Source organism: Vicugna pacos, chromosome 18 (genome assembly GCF_048564905.1).
Source record: "Vicugna pacos chromosome 18, VicPac4, whole genome shotgun sequence".
Classification (NCBI taxonomy): domain Eukaryota; kingdom Metazoa; phylum Chordata; class Mammalia; order Artiodactyla; family Camelidae; genus Vicugna; species Vicugna pacos.
In genome coordinates, this window is record NC_133004.1 from 35,230,927 (window position 1) to 35,248,365 (window position 17,439).

Here is a 17,439-nt window from a genome sequence, read left to right on the forward strand (position 1 = left end):
GTGGACCTGATGGGAGTCAGAGGTGAGAAACGTGGAAGGACTGCCAAGGAGCGTTCTAACCCCTGCCCTCGTCTTTGCACTGGAGGCAGGAAGGAAAGATCATTTTCCCAGCAAATCCTTGTGGTCTGAAGGTTATGCTAGGGGAGGAGGAATGGAGGGTCAATAAAATAGCTTCTTTCTGTTTCAGGGGCATCTCCCAAGACAGCCTCCACCCCACCAATGCTTAGAGATTAGGTCCATCTTGGGCCTGGAGGGCAAGGGCGGTAGGCAGATGTCCCTTGACCAAGACTCTCTCCTTGAGCAGACTCTAGTCGTGCTCCTCCAAGCCTTCTTCTCCACCAGGCCTTGGCTGTGGCCTTCTGTGTCCATCCTTGCTGAGTCCAGTTTTGGCAAGGATGCTGGGAAGTCCACATAGAAAGAATGGCCCACCCTTCATGTCTCATCAAGTTCCTCATCCCCCACCCTCGATGTCCTTGGCCTGCCTTCAGCTAGAATCCTGTTAGCTGGGTTTAGCAAGAATTCTCCCACCCTTAAGGCTCCTCTCAGTAATCTTCCAGCCGCTGACAATGTCACCCTGCTCCCTGGCTATAAATCCCCACTGTCCTTACTGTACTGTGAGTCAAGCTCTATCTCTCTCCCCTATTATGACCCCTATTGCAGTAGTCTTAAATAAAGCCTTCCTTACCATTAAATAGAGGTTATAAAAATGTTGAGCACCCGTTGAGTGGAGGAGATGAACAGCTGGGGTGGGGACCGATCTGCTCCCCTATAGGATTACTATGGGGGAGAACTCTGCCCTGGTCCCCATGCTTCCCCGACAGGGAAAGGCTGCAAGGAAGCTGGGCAGCAGGGAGAATCCTCTGAGATCTACTGGGGATCTGCCACCCTGAGCAGCTCCTAGCCCCCCCCATCACTGAGCACAAGAGTCTGCTGTGCTTTCCCAGGACTTCTGTGTCCTTGACAATGGAGGTGGGAACAGGGGAGCTGAATACCGGCATTCCTGGACGTCTAGCTAATTAGGCCCGTTTTCAGTTGATTCCCAAACTAAAGACATGTGTCATTTCTTATCCCAGACGGTCAGGCAGTAAGGTGATAGCAGTTGCATAGTAGAGAACTGTGTCCCACTGGGGCATCTGTGGGACAGAGGGCTCAGACAAAGGGCTCGCTGGGAATGACGCTCCAGGACAGGATGGCAAAAGGCAGAGAACCAGGCGGGGTGGGCAGGAGGCCTGGCCAGGCAGCCCAGCTCCAGGGCGGCAGCGGCGGCATCAGGTGGTCCTTCGGGAAGCACTCACTCCCTCCTGCGGGTATGTTAATGGAGGTCCAGTTTCTGACTTTCTATGTTAATATACATGATGTATGTCCATGCCCCACTGAGCAAAAAGGACAATGAATTAATCCACACATGAAAGAAGTCCACAGCCCTCAGCAATCACTGTCCAAATACTTCTTCTAAAGCCTTTTGGATGAAGGACTGCTTTATTCTACTTCTAAGAAATCCTATTGTCACTTCCCTGTTTTGAATACTTACCACAGGAGTCATTAAATATTTGGTTTCTTAATGAGTAGAGAGAGCAGCAGGTCAACAATTTATTTCAACACCTCCTGCTTAAGAAAAATGAAAGGCCCATTCCTGCATTCTGTCTCCATTTTTCACTCAAGTTGTTTTTTTAAGTGTTTGTCTGATGTCCAGGAGACAGTATTTCCTAGGCTCCCCGTGAAGTCTGGATTTGGTCTTCCCTTAACAAGTCTATGGTGCCATCTATAAGACCTAGGGATACAAGACGGTGATATTCTAGCCTATACATTTCTTTCCATCACGAGCATGAGAAAGTGAAACCGAGCAAGACCTTGCGGGGCCCTCCTGGGTACAAAAGCCTTTCAGTGTCCCCAGTTTGTAGGAAGAAGGTTTCAGCCTCCTAGACCTGCCCCGAGTTCCAAAGGGCTGATTCATACACACTCATCAGGGAAGGGAGGGGATGCAGAAACAAGGGAGGAAGAGTCAAGAAACAATAGCGCCACCTTGAGGCAGGGTCCTGGTTCCTCCTCGAGGGATAAAAATAACAATATATGTTTGAGCTCTTCTGCAGGAACCAAGGCCCCCACCCAGGTGGAGGATGGTAACTTCAGGTTGAGCGTGAGATTCCTGGAGCACCACCCTGTTCCTCACCACCAGCCACCCGTCAGGTAACAGACAAACAGCTGACAAGTCCTGGGGCCAAGGTTTGATCCAGGTCTACTTGGATTTAAAAGTCTGACTTGCCCTCTTAGGCAAACAGGACTCTCTTGTAAAGAGCAGTCATGGCTGGCCCGGTGGTGTTTGCCCAGTGGGCCCTGAGGTTCCAGGTGGGACGCCCTTCCCCAACCCGGGCTGGAGCACAGGGATTGTAAGCATGAGAGACAGCTGTCTTCTCTGGGAGTGAGAACTCTCATTTGTCCCCTGGGGTCCAGTACGGTGCCCGATTCATAGCGATGTTCAAGAAATGTTTGCTGAATGAGCAAACGAGAAGATGAACAAAGACTGCTTAAAATGCAAAAAGCCCCTGCAAAACCTGAAAAGTATTAACACTCGTGGGACATAGTAAGTTATTAGATAATCTTTTTGAATTGCAGTATGAAGGGGTTTATAAGATATCAGCAAGTCATCCACCGAACACGGCCCAGATAGAAGATGCTCTTTCAAGACAGTTGTGAGCCAATCACTGTATCTGCTGACGTGGACGAAAGGAGCCTGATGGAAGCACTCAGTGCCCAGCGAGGGCCTGAGGAAGGGGAGAAGGTGCTGCTGAAAGGCATGAAATGGTCCAAAGGAGAAGAACGGGAGAGCAGCCTCCCACGTCACCCCCCGCCGGCCCTCCCACATCCGCCCTTCGACGCTGTCCCACATGGAAAGCATAAATATTACAGACTGTCCACAGTGAGTATTTTGGAATCAAGTCTGATGATGATCCAAGCTAGACAAAAAATATGCGGATATAATTATGAATAATGTTCAAAATGAAGTCTGGTTTGCAACTTCCCCCAACCCAGGCAGCCACTCTTGACTTGAATTCATGCAAAAAACTGTATTTATTATGTTTCAGGCCGGGGACCATAGCCTAGAAAGGTAACACTAAACAAGGTTAGCATGACTCTAATCCTCCCGGAGTTCACAGTCCAGGACTCACCGAACCACCAGTGAGAACAGAAAAAAGGATGTCTGGGCAGATAAGGATACTAAGAGTGACAGAGAATCTAGGGCCAGGATGTAGGCACAATTGACCATGCTTTAAAGGCATATGGAGCAAAACTGAGAAAAAGCTACCTAGGATTCAGCAGACAAAATCTCTGACTATATTTCATGGAACAGAACTTGCCAGAGAGAAAAAAAAAAAAGCAATGTGATTTATGCTCGCTCCAGAGCCCCTGGGCCTGTACCTGCTGGAGATTCCCATCCCCATGACATACTGAGCCTGGAAGTGGACAGAGGGCCACCCCTGCTCACTGACCTTGCCCTGCTCCTCAGGGACAAACCAGAAGCAAATACCACTGAGTAAAACATGTATTTTTTTCCCCAATGAAAACACAATGATAACATGACTTCTTTTCCAATAACCATTAGAAAAGTTGATCATAAAACCTTAATAATTAAAGTCACCACAACGCAGTTCAAGAAAGAAATTAAGAATACAGACTTATAAACAACAAGGTCCTACCTGCTGTACAGCACAGGGAACTATATTCAGTACCTTGTAACAGCCTACAATGAAAAAGAATATGAAAAGGAATACACATCTTATATAACTGAATCACTACGCTGTACGCCAGAAACTAACACAACATTGTAAACTGATTACATGTCAATTAAAAAAAAGGCTTAACATTTTAAAAAGCTAACAATTGGGTTGTAAAATATATTTCTAAATAATTCTTAGATTAAAGAGGAATTAAGAATTGAAATTTTGCACTATTTACAAAATCGGGACAACTCTAACACTACATATAAAAACTTATGAGCTATAGGAAGATCTGACTCAAGAGGAAAACATATCACATTAAATGCTTTTGCTATTAAGCAGGGAACTGATTTTTTTCAACTCGAAAGCGCAGAAAGCAAGAAACCAAGGGCAAAAGGGGAAGAGACAAAACAAATTGTAAAATTCACATACAGGGAAGGAGAACTGATAAATAAGGAGTTGGTTCTTTGAAAAGACCAACTAAACAGATTTAAAATTAAATCTAATTTTAAAAGGAGAGGAAGGGAAAAAAAACATAGAAATGCCATTAGGACTGAGAAAAGGGCTTTGACCACAAACAAAAAGAAGCTTTTAAGTGTGTTAAGGACAAGTGAATGGCAGAAATGTCACTGCAGAAAGCTTTCTGAGACAGAGCAGAAAACTGATGTAGATCATGCATTGAAAATCCTGGAAAAGCCATCAAGAATGACTATCCAAAAAGGCACTGGACCCAGACTGTCCTGCAAGTGCCTTCTGTCAATTTTTTGAGGACTAGAAAATGCCATGAAATCTGAAGTAGCCCTGAATATAAAAGAAAATGGAAAAGCTTGTAATTTTCTCCAGGCATGTATAATGTTCATGATAAAAGCAGTAAAACCATCACACACACCTTGGAAACATTACGCTAAGTGAAAAAAGCCAGTCACCAAAATAACACCTTCTTCCATTTACATGTAATGTCCAGAATAGGTAAATCTACAGAGACAGAAAGATTAGTAGATTAAGGACTGTGGGGGTCGCGGAAACGAGTAACAGATTTCTTTTTAGGTGATGAGTTTATACTAAAGTCATGGTGATGGAGTGATGGTTGTGCAACTTAGTCAATACACTAAAAACCACTTAATTGTACACTTTCAGTGGATAAAATATATGTGAATTATAGCTCAATAAGGCTGTTATTAAAATAAAAAAGACAACGCACACTCACAAAAGAGAAGACTACATACAAGTTTCACTAATCAATCAAGGGCTGAAATTTTAACTAAAATACTAGCAACTAGCACACTAGGACCAAGTAGAGTTTATTTCAGGAATACAAATATGGACCTATTTCAGATCATTGATTAGTATAATTCAAAATATTAATAAACCAAGAGAAAAAACATACACTTGCCTTAATAAATGCCAAAAAGCCATGTGAAAACACTCACTATGTATTCCCAAGAAAAACTCCTACTAAATTAGAAAGAAAATTTACCTCCCTGGATGCCTCTTTAAAACAAATATCTAATATTAGGCATAATGGTGAAACACTCAAAGGATTTCATTAAGTCAGGAAAGAAATAAAGATCTGTTGTCACCATTTATATTCAGTATTGGCTCTGTGAATCTCAGTTGAGGCAATAAAAAAGTTAAATACAATGAAAAGAAAGAAAGAGGCAACATTATGTTTATTATTCATGTGATGCTCCTTGAAAAATAAAATGATGCACTTTGAAAATTAAAAACAAGAAAATCAGCAAAAATTATCTGAATTTGCAAAGACTTCAGAAATGTTGTCAGTTGTTATTTCTAATGAAGCAGGGCAGAGACACTGAAAAGTGTGCAACTCTCAAGTGTTCAGCCTGTCAATTTTCACAAGTGGAAAACACTGATTTAACCCTTATCCAAGTCAAGAAACAGAAGATGACTGATCTCCCAGGATGCCTCTGCGTGCTCTCCCAGGCATGACCCTCTTGCTCAAAGGTAATCACTATCCTGAGTTCCAACACCGTAGACTAGTTGTGCCTGACTGTGAAGTTTATATAAAAAGAATGAAATTGTATATACACTCTTTGGGACCTTGATTTTCTGATTTAATATGATATCTGAGAGATGTACATGCCTTTTGTTTTGAAAAAGAAAACAGTACTAATATCCTCAGATAATCAGAGAATATATTGCGTTCATAACACAAGAACTGAGTGATGTAACAAAACATCAGGTAGAGAACCAAGAAGAACTCTTGAAAATTGAAATTCAAAAGTAGAAAAAGAAACTTTAGAAAACAAAGTTAAGGCAATTTCCCACAAAGTACAGTCAAAACACACACACACACACATAAAAGAAAAATTAGAAGTTAAAGATAAGGAAATCAAGAGACCCAGCCCAAGAGGTTCAACACCCAAATAAAAGGAGTTCCAAAACATGGAGAACACACACACACACACACATACACAAACACACAAACACACACACACCAAGAAAGAATATTAACAATGAACATGAGTTTCCATTGGAAAGTTCTACCAAGGATTCAGCATCATGAATAAAAAGTAAATCTCTCCCAAAGCACATGGTCACGAAATTTCAGAACACCTGGGATAAAAGGATTTCTAAAGAGATAAAGATAAGCTACTTTCAAAGAATTAGGAGTCAGTATGGCTCTGGACTTCCAAATAGCCACGTTGGAACATGGCTATTTGAGGGAAAATCATTCCAAGTGGGAAGTGGAAATCCAGGTATTTTTAGATATGCAAGGACTAAAAAATTTACTTGAGGATATGCATCATTAAAATGAGGGAGTAAGCCAAGAAAAGAAAGACATGGGATCCAGACACAGGGGATACAATGCAGTAGAGAGGTTAAGGGAACTCCTGAATCTGTTCCATTGGGCAGCCAGTCTTGATGGAAAGGGCTGGAGCACTCTGGAAAGTTTTCTTCAAAAAGATGTCCTGGACAGAACACCTAAGGCAGCTGAGAGGACTGAGAAGAATTCAGAGATGACGCAGAGGGCCTGGGGCTGAATTAGTGAAAAGCATATAGAGAGCAAAGTAAGCAAACAAACAAACAAAAAGACAATGAATAAGTACAGGAAAAACAAAAAGCTGTGCAGGAAAGGGGAAATAACCACAATATACCACGTGGACCAGCTTCAAGTAGAGATAATAATGTAAATATTTAAAAAATGATCTAAACAAAATTACAATAAAATGGTAATGGAGGATGGGGAAAGAATGAGAAGGTTGTGGCAATGTGGGTGTGGCGGTGGGTGAGTGATAAAGAGTTATTATGTCCTCTCTTATAGTAGGAAGTTAAGAAATCATGCCTAAATCTCAGAAAACAAGAAGTAAAACTGTAAGCATGCTGGCAGCAGAGAGGTAGACAAAAGGATCATTTATAAGAGTAGAAAGTGGTACCTCTAGAGAGTAAAGCCTTGTAGAATATATATTTGAGCTTTTAAACACATACATATATAATTTTTATAAAACTACAAAATAATTTAAAACCTGTAAGAAACCAATGAAATATTAATAGTGGTTATCACTGGGTGGTGTGATTATGAGTGATTATCTAATACTCTTTTTTATTTTTAAATTTTTACAATGAATATTAAATTTACAATGCATACATAATACATTTTACAATGAATACCTAATAAAAAAGTATGTTGACAATGTGATTTTAAAATTCTCCAGTCTCCTCGTCGCTGCCTTCTTGTTCTCTGCTGGGCTGGAAGACAACATCTGGGTTAGAAGCAGGACAGAAAATTATTCTTATTTCTTCCGCTCCTGAAAGCCCATAGACAAATTATAGAGCTCTAATTTCATGGCTGTCAGCCTCAGCTCCTCCTTCCTCATATTTTTTAGGATTTGAAGTCTCTGCAATTTCAAGTTTCTTCAAGCCAATATCTCAGTTTTCCAGATGACGACAAGATTTAATTCCCCCTGCCCCCTCAACAGAGACACTGGGGATTGAACCCAGGACCTCATGCAACCCAAGCATGTGTTCTACCACTGAGCTATACCCTCCAAGGGATTTTTTTTCTTTTGTGCATAGTTACCTTTTTTTTAATTTCTAGAACAGATTTTGTGTTTTAACAGGTAATTGAAATAACACATCCAAACCCAACTTTTCTATTCGAAAGTCTGCAAAATTCAGGAAGCACACAAAGAAATTGTAAAGCTATAACCTGATATATTTTATGAGATATAATTTGACTCTTACTATACGTTCACTTTTTTAAAAATTTATTTAATTAATTTTTTTAGCAACATATAGTCAATTTACAATGTGTTAATTTCTAGTGTACAGCATAGGGATTTAGCTATATATATATATATATATATATATATATATATATATATATATACATATACACACACATATACATATATAGTCCTTTTCATATTCTTTTTCATTACAGGCTATTATATTACAAGGTACTGAATATAGTTCCCTGTACTGTACAGAAGGACCTTGCTGTTTATCTATTTTATATATAGTAGTTAGCATCTTTAGCACCTGCAAATCCCAAACTCCCAATTTATCCCTCTACCAGCTGTGCACAGTTACTTTTAAGAAGCTGCTGTAGAGTTTGGAAGAGGAGGGCATGGACATCCCAGTCACATAAAAATGTACAATCAATGAGACCACCCTCCTTCACCACTGAGAGGCATGAGTATATCCACGTGGATACACAGAGACAAAGACTGGGGATGCAGTGGTATACACGGAAGTAATAGTAACGTTTGGATTAAGAGCTATTGTCAGTTTGTTTTTCAGTATAGATGAAAGCAAACTTGCTACAAACCTTCACTGAGTGATGGCAAAATAAATGAATAGGCGAATGATGAACTGAACAAACATATAAATAAATAGACACCAAACTACTGAATTAGGATACACTGAATTAGGATTGGAGATGAGGCTGACTTCTAATGTGAAAAGCTGTGACTTGCCCGGAGTCATTCTCAGAGCCCTTCCCACCACCTGAAACTTCAGAAATGGCTGTAACGAAGAAATGGCTCACTCGCCAGCTGGTTCTGTCTATGAAACTGCCCACAGCTCCTATGCACACCGCAGTCAGAAATTCAGTGTTAATAAGATACTCAAGGAACATTTCTCTCCTTTTCCCTTTAAGTTAAACTTCTTAGGAGCCTGGGGTCCATTTGAACTTCATGCTCAGAAGTCAGACTCCAAAATACTGACTTGGGTATCCTACCAAGTCTATAAAGGGCCTCCCGGGATGGTGAGTTTTACTGGGCCTCTTACGCTGCCCTTTCGCAAAAGGCTTTGAAGGGGCCACTGCTCCATTATGCACAGCTGATAGTTAATGTTGTTCATAACTGCAAAGCAAGCTGGGCACAGCCTCTCTACTGCTAGGAGGATGTGCTACCAGGGCAGTTTAACCACACAGGAGCCTGGACTTCTCGGAGAAAATGATGCTCATTGCCCCTGACTTCCTGTATGCTTGGTTGCAGAAGCTATTTTTAGAGCCTCGTTGGCAACAAAAAGCGCGAAGACTGACCTAAACCTCCAGAGAGATATTGCAAAAGTGTCAGCCCGACTTTCCCTACTTTGGGAAAGTTTGTGTAAAAACTCATGCAGCCTTAAAAAGGATGCTGGGTTGACGAGATGAAGAATGCCTCAGTGTCCAGGGAGGTAACAGCAAACAGCCATTTGTGTACACTGCGCTGCCGACAGGTCATTATTTGGCAGAGAAGGGCACAACAGGCTCGGTTATCGGTGCTTATAATTAACTTTCCAAGCTCAGAAAGAAAATTCTATTTGCCTTCTCTCCAATCTAAGAGAAATGAAATAGTCATGTGTTCCTGAATTTCCATAAAAGAGAGGAGAAAATGAATAAGGGCTGGGCTCCAGATAGAGGCTTGAACACAACAAATGCTGTGTAACTGGTAAGGTCTGATGAGAACTAACCCGTCTTGGAGGATGGAAACTCTAGCAAGTGCTACTGGACCAGTGGGGAAATGGAAAAGGCTGTCTGGGTTGGAGAACAAGTTACAATATATGCGTCTTAGTCATCTCATCCAAAGGACCCCCTAAAAATGACTGAGGAATAACTAATTATGCACCGAGGACCAAATGGAACAGGAGACAAAAGAAAAAGTTCTCAACTGCGATATAGAGAAAACTATGGGGCAACAAAGAGGAAAGGGAGAAGAGAGTATTTTCCACTCTGAACTCAACCCGAGTGTTATCTATAGTTACTTTTTGGGCTTTGAGAGTGGAGGAGAAAAAACGAATGGGAATAAAGAGCAGGAGAAAGAAGGAATATAAAAGAACCCAGAAGATGGCACATTCTGGAATCATCTAGAAAGAAAGGAGGGATTAAAGCTATCCAAACTAATGGCTGGAGCCCACCCCTCCCCATCCACCCGCAATCATACCCATCCAGCTCCAACCAAAGAGGAATCTGAACCTTATTGTTCTTCCCCGACCAGATCCATTTGCTAAAATTAATGATACTATTGCTCCCTTACTTATGTCCAGGAATAACTCAAGAACTGGACATTTAATTCAGAGGTGAAGTGTCTTCCATTTTTAAAAGTCCTTACATTTAGAGTGAATCTTTCCTGCCCTTTGGCAGCCTGCCACATCGAACCTCTCTGTGAGTGAGGAGAAAAGCCTTTCCAAGATTATTCAGATTCCCCTACTTGGCTGCTGTGAGCTGTCATGATACATTTTGGTTGACGGAGAACGATGCTTGTCATCGCCCAGAACAGTTACCCTGCAAGCATTGCTCTAGCTCCAGGGCGCTGCCTGGGAATTTTGCTTCCAAAGGAAAGGTGTCTAGGAGCGATATCAGTGTATCATGCAAAAAAGAAAACTGATCTATCCAGGCTGGCGTTGAAGGTACATAGGTGACGTCAAGAAAAAACATAATTTCACGCAAAAGCAGTGTGTTCACCATTGTATAAGCACACTTTGTTTCATAATGAACAGCCTCCCTCAAAAGAGACTGACTTGGGAAATGCAGGCCCCTTGTTTTTCTCTGCAAATCCCCTGGCACGAGAAGTGCTTTTCCTTCACAAGAACCCAGGTTCTGCTCCATAGGTAGGACACTAAGTCAGGGATAATACAATGATTAGGTTATCTGTCATAATCGCCCAGTTGTATGGATGGGCCAGGTGAGAAGGAAAGGGTTATAGGATTCTCCCAGGGAGGAGCAAGACTTAACCACTGGAGACTTAACCATTATCTCGTGTAGTCATCACAACCACCCTGTAAAATTATCCCTGCTTACAGATGAAAAATCTGAGGCCCAGAGAAATTAAGTAGCTTGTCCAAGATCTCATAGAATAGATCTGCAGCACATCTAGCTTTTTTTTTTTTTGATTTTGATTTTTTATAGAAGTAAACTGAGTCATAAAGCCAGGGGTCAAAGCTAGCCTTGAACCCAAGCCCTGGGACCTGGGCATGTTCTTCCTACCCCATCACGCTGCTGGCACTTGGAGTCCCTTGAGAACCACCTGCTCCCCAGCTGTGGGGTCAGGTATTCTCTGAGCACCACGAGAAGGTGGCAGTCAGCTAGGGACGGCTGTGTAGCGAAGACACCTGGGCAGTGACGTCCTGTGTTTCCATGTGGGCTGTACCTGCTGCTTTCCCAGGAAGTGACGAAGTGGAGGTTGATGCCCCTTCAAGGTCCTGATCAACCGTGAGCTCTACGAGGCATTATTTCCAGCTAATTGACCACTTAGCCAATGTTGTAAAGAAATGGATATGTCTTCCCTTAGAAACGGATATGATGGGCACCCCCACCCCCGCCCCATTCTCCAGCAGTCCCTGTCATCCACTGAGTTCTCATCTGGGGTCTCAAAAATGTATCAACGTGGATAAACTGGAAGAGGACTGAAGCACAAGGAGAGTATCCTCCATTCTGCTTAGAACTGAGGTTTGTACGCAAGAGAAATGGATCAATGCTCATCAAGCAAAGAGGGATAAAGTGCAGCAACCGCAAAGCCATGCCCTGTTTCCGATCCCATTTTGTAACAATGCTTCTTCCCGAAGAGCATGAAACCCCGCAGCTGACCAGTACTGCCTTCTATTAACTGAGCTCCTCCAGGATTTCCCCACGAAGAAAGCAAACAGAGTTTCGCAGAAGTCTTTTTATTTTTAACTGTAAATTGCCCCATGTTTTGCTTCTGTAGTAGAACTCTATTAACCGGAACGTTTAATTGTTTACAACACCTCACACCATAAACTCAGAGTTTACAATTAGTGCTTTTCATCCCAGGGGCCAAAAGCTTTGTTACGGAAATTTGCCACTACTGGAACAATATAGCTTTAAATGCTGGGTAGGTTTTATGGTTAAGAAAATTAAAAGCTCATTTACACAGATGGCCAGTGACTTGCCTAATGACAGAGACCTTGTTGGTGGCAAAACTGAACAGGTCATTCGTGCTACTGGAAGACTGTGAGGGCAAGAAAAGAAGGTGGAGGTTGGCTAGCTTTTAATGCGACTGTTCTCTTCCTGAATGGTGACAGGCTTCACTTGGCCCCTGAGCTAGATTCCCTTTCTGAGTCTCCTTTTCCTAGATCCCAAGGGAAGTACTAACCTCTGTGGTCGTCAACCTGTCCTTTATCCACAATACCCTGCACTTGGCCAGCATCATAGCCACAGCCCATGTTGGCCAACCGTACTGGTCGGTCTGTCTCTGTGAGACGTTCAACTTCTTTCTAAGGTGCTCCTGGGTTTCTGAATTGCTGCTTGTGATTCCAACATGACAAATTCTGCTGCACTGGGATTTGACCTCAGTTTGATCTCCCGGTGTTCTCTGTGCTGTCCCTGTCACTTCCCCAAAAAGGGGGGACCCCACGAGACTCTGAGCCAAGAATTAATACCCAGCCATCTTCATTTTGTTGCAAGATTGGCTGTCACCTGCTAATGGCCACCAGCTCCTCAGATAGAATTCACATTCCACACAGTTCATCTATTTAAAGCCTACAATTCAATAGATCTTAGTATGTTGACAGAGTTGCATGATCATCACCAAAATCAATTTTAGAACATTTCCATCATGCCCCCCCAAACCCTGTACTCAGTAATAGTCACTCCTCTCCTGCCACTGCTCCCCCAGCCCCAGGCAACCACTATTCTACTTTTTGTCTCTCTCAAATAGTTTTTTAAAATTCATTTTCATTCCAGTTCATTGGACTAGTGGACGGAGTCTGGGCTCCTCCTTTTGGCTTTTTTAGGTCCATAAAGTGGATCTCTTGTCTCCGTCTACTCAGTCTTCCATCTATCCTCTGCTTTTTCCCCTGCACTTTTTAATGCACACTCCCTACCTTCGTCTCCTCACCAGACCCTAAACACCCTGTCCTCACTGCGCAGTGGAGGGTTAACTCAGTGGACTTGGGTTGCCCAAACCCTGCACATTTCTGAAGAAAGAAATGAGTCTTTCAGGCTCCTGAATAATCACCAACAAACCCTTGGAATAGCCTGCCTGTTGAGCGTCTTTGAGGCTCTGGTCCACGCGGTATTAACTTCACCTCTGTGGGGGGAGGTGGGCAGGAGCTGGAGACTGAGTAGCCAAGGTCAGCCACATGGGTGCTCCACGCCGACAGGAGTGACCCCCAGTTAAAACCGGGAACACCACAGCTCAGGCGAGCTTCCTTGGCTGGCAACACTTTATACATGTTGTTACAATCATTGTGGGAGACTGAAGTACTGTCCATGCACCTCCTCGGGAAAGTACTGTCCATGCACCTCCTCGGGGAGAGGACAACCAGAAGCCCACACTCGGTTTATCCTGGACTCAGTGGTCCTATACAGCTTTTTCCTTTGCTAATTCTAATCTGTATCCTTTAACTGTAATAAATGATGACCTTGAGCAAAGCAGCTTTTCTGAGCTTTATGACTCCTTCTAGTGGACCAGCAAGCCCGAGGCTGGCTTAGGGACCCCAGACACACTCATTGTCACTATTAGGCCTCTGTGTTGTCTCTCATACACTCTGCCGGTGCAAATCCCCTGCAGTTTGCAAGGCCCAACAAGTCACAACTTTTCCAGGAGAGACAGTGCAGTGGGAAAGGGCACAGACTCTGAATCCCAGTTTCATCTCTTACTGGGCACGTGACGTTGTATAGTGCCTCAGTAGCCGTGCCTGTAAAATGGGGGCAATGATAATCCTTATTTTACAGGGCTAGGATGAGGTATACTGGATTTGTATTGTGTAAAGCAAAAGAAAAATGCTTGGCACATCGAAAATTCCAGTGTTAGTTACGGTTGTTTATAAGCTTTCCCATCCACTCCACTCATAAAGCAATTACACACACTTGGTCCCCAGGTCTCCAAACAGTCCACGAACTCCCCCAAGAGGATCATGTGATTTACCAGCGCTGCCAGCGCTCCCCCCCCCCGCCCCGAAGCTCCCACCACAACGCTGAGCACGCAGTTGGTTCCTAAAATATATTTGTTGATGCGTAGGGATGATATCTCTATCTCAAAGTCTAAGAAAATCTGACTCTTCACCTAACGATTTCCTCTGTGTAAGCCAGTCATCTTCCTCTGGGGAAGAAAAAAAAAAATAACCTTCTCCCTTTATATACATTTGCGCACAGAATTTGAGATGCCGGCAGCCATACATATCCAGGACAGCCCTTTCAACAACCGGAGTCTAATGGGCTCTAATGGCTCCTATACCTTATAATTTATTACCAAATTATATGTTGGATTAAGGATGGCTAATTGTTAATCATCAGCTTGAATTAGTTATTAATGAGTAATGTCGCTAATTACAGGGTCACCTAACACAGAGCAGGCGGGCACTGCTGACACTTCACAGAAGATGCCTGACTCAGCGTCAGCCAGTGCCCTGAAAGCACCGTGCTGTAAAACGTCCCATCTCTTGGATGACTTCATGGTTCCTTCCCTCCCGTGGTAAAAGTCACGGGATTTTACAGCTGGAAAGAACTGGAGAGATCAGCAGTTCTCAAGTTGTGAGCTACAGACCTCTGAAGGCTGCTGAGCTAAGGCGGGTTTCCAGGAATCCACGGTGCCTTCAGGCTAAATCTATTACATCCCTCTTTCTTATCTTTGCTACAATTTTTCACATACCTGGACATGATGCTATGAATAATACCATGTAAGTTTGTATCAAAGCACAACCGAATTCATCGTGGTTTTTTTGTCAAGAAATCTTCATGGAAAATCTACTGAATTTGTATTTCTGGGCCCCCAAAACGGCCATCAATTAGTTTCTGTGTCCTTGGTCACCTTGGCAATTCTTCCAGACCTTTATCACTTTTCCGTAGCCCCCAATCCAAGGCCTAACTCTCACTCTTAGCAGTGACGTTTGCCTCTTAATGTGGAAGGAAAACGGGGGTCACACAGCACAAGCTCTCTCTTCCTGCTCTTCAAGACCAAACTATGGGGGTGGGTGTAGCTCAGCGGCAGAGCATATGCTTAGCTTGCAGGAGGTGCTGGGTTCAATCCCCGGTACCTCCTCTAAAAATAAATGATAAAACCAAAATACCACCCCTCTGCCAAAAAATAATAAAATAATACAAAAATAAATAAATAAATAAGAATTATTGAACGGGAGCAGGGTACAGCTCTAGTGGTAGAGTGCATGCCTAGCACGCATGAGGTCCTGGGTTCAATCCCCAGTACCTCCTCTAAAAATAAATGATAAAACCAAATTACCACCCCTCTGCCAAAAAATAATAAAATAATACAAAAATAAATAAATAAATAAGAATTATTGAACGGGAGCAGGGTACAGCTCTAGTGGTAGAGTGCATGCCTAGCACGCATGAGGTCCTGGGTTCAATCCCCAGTACCTCCATAATAAACAAACAAACAAATAAACCTAATTTCTGACCCCCTTGCCCTAAAAATACCAAAGTACTATCCATGTTCTTGACCCCACCCCCTGCTCCTTCTGAAGGGTCGTTCTTTGCCAGTCAGCATCCTTCCTCCTTTAGAGGTCTTCATATCCTCCCTCTCTCCTTGTGCTGTGCCCTCAGCCCTACGTACTGTGTTAAAACGGGAACTTTCATGTCCATATTTGAGCTGAGGATGTTCAGATAACAGATGCTATATTCAAAGAGATTGTGCAGAAAGCTCAAAGCAGATAACAACAATTAGCTGAGTAATGAGGGTGAGGAAGTGGAGTCTGGGAGAGGACTGTGTCAGGAGAGGTTCGCTGGAGTGAGCTGTACCCTGAATCCCCCTCCGGGCATCCTACCATCTAAATCTAACCCAAGCCTGGTGGTCAGTGCTCCTGGCAATGGAAACATCCTCACTGGTGCCTGACTCATGATAAACAAGGGGAAAGTGGCTGATGGAGCAGATGGCGGCCCCACAATGTGGGAAGTGACCTCTCCCCTCCCGTGGGGGATGAAGGTGTCTAATCTTGGAAACCAGATATGAAAGCCAGAAGGGATGTTGATCTGTGGCCACATTAAACGAGGTCACAATAAAAACTCACTATACAAAGGAATGAAGTATTAGAGGGGAAAATAAGCAGGGTGAGAGATATGGGAAGTGCCCTCGTATGCATTTTTCCATAGGTTGAGAGTTTCATAAAATCATAACTCTGACCTTCTGTAGAATGGGTATTATAAACTGGAATTAACTGATAGCTTTTCCCTTGGTATGATTCAACCAATGGAAACTACAGTTTGGGTACATAAGGTGGCTCAAATTTGGAAAGAAATCTAAAGGAATTTATCCTTTTTGTTGAGAGAATTTTAAGAAATTACATAAATATATAGTTATTTTTACAAGATGAAAATGATGATCACTATTAAGTCTTCTTTCACTTCTCAACTTTCCTCAGAGCACTCCCCCCAGACTACAGGTTCTCAAAGGTAGGGACGATGTCTGGATTTACTGATGTATTTCAGAACCTAGTAAATAGATATCAATCGTACTTCTTTGAATGAAGGAATAATTATTTTTAAAAAATACAATAAAAAGGAAAGAAGCACTGACCTGTGATGCAACGTGGATGACCCTCGTAAAATCTATGCTAAGTAAAAAAGAAGCCAGATGCAGAAAGCCACATATTGTATGATTCCACTTACATGAATTGTCCAGAAACAGGCAAATCCATGGAGATATAAGGTAGCCTGGGAGCAGTCAGGGGTTGCGGGGTTGGAGGAGCAGGGAACGCTTAACACACAAGGTAATTTCATCGTCTTCCTAACCGTTCATAGCCCTGACCGCTCTTCTTTTTCTTTCTTTTTTTTTAAATAATTTTTTTGGGGGTAATCAGGTTTATTTATTTGTTTTTTTTAATGGAAGTACTGGGGATTGAACCCAGGACTTTGTGCATGCTAAGCACACGCTCTACCACTGAGCTGTACCCTCCTCCCCGACCTCTCTTCTGAGCCGCGGCTGTCACTTATCCATTCGTTTGTTCACCAGATATTGTCAGCAAACCTACGAAGTGCTAAGTGCTCACTAGGCACCGGGGTTACAACTGAAAGAGCCACTGGCTTGGCCTCGGAAAGCATATAGATCAGTGAGGGATTAAAAAAATGGTAAAGAAAGGCTCTCCCATTGGGAGACCCAGGTAGAACACCCAGCACTGGTTCTCAATACAAGCCCTGGGGATCTTTGGGAGGCCGGCTTCCAGGCATCTGTGAACTTCCTGAAATTATCTGCAAAGTTCTGCCCACTTACACACGCTAAGGAGTGAGAGAATCTACGGCTTTCTTCAGATTATCGAGGAGGTCCTTGACTCAGAGAAGCTGAAGCTCCACTGGTCTAATGAT

The 17,439-nt window shown here is 42.9% G+C and overlaps 1 protein-coding gene and 1 non-coding gene across 3 annotated transcripts in view; both read right to left on the bottom strand.

Moving 5' to 3' along the window:
* Window positions 1-17,439, bottom strand: part of GALNT17 (polypeptide N-acetylgalactosaminyltransferase 17) — a 361,038-nt gene that overhangs the window by 141,164 nt on the left and 202,435 nt on the right. The window lies entirely within an intron of this gene.
* On the bottom strand, window positions 7,655-7,727 carry TRNAP-GGG (transfer RNA proline (anticodon GGG)). Its single transcript has one exon. It is a non-coding gene; the product is annotated as a tRNA-Pro (tRNA).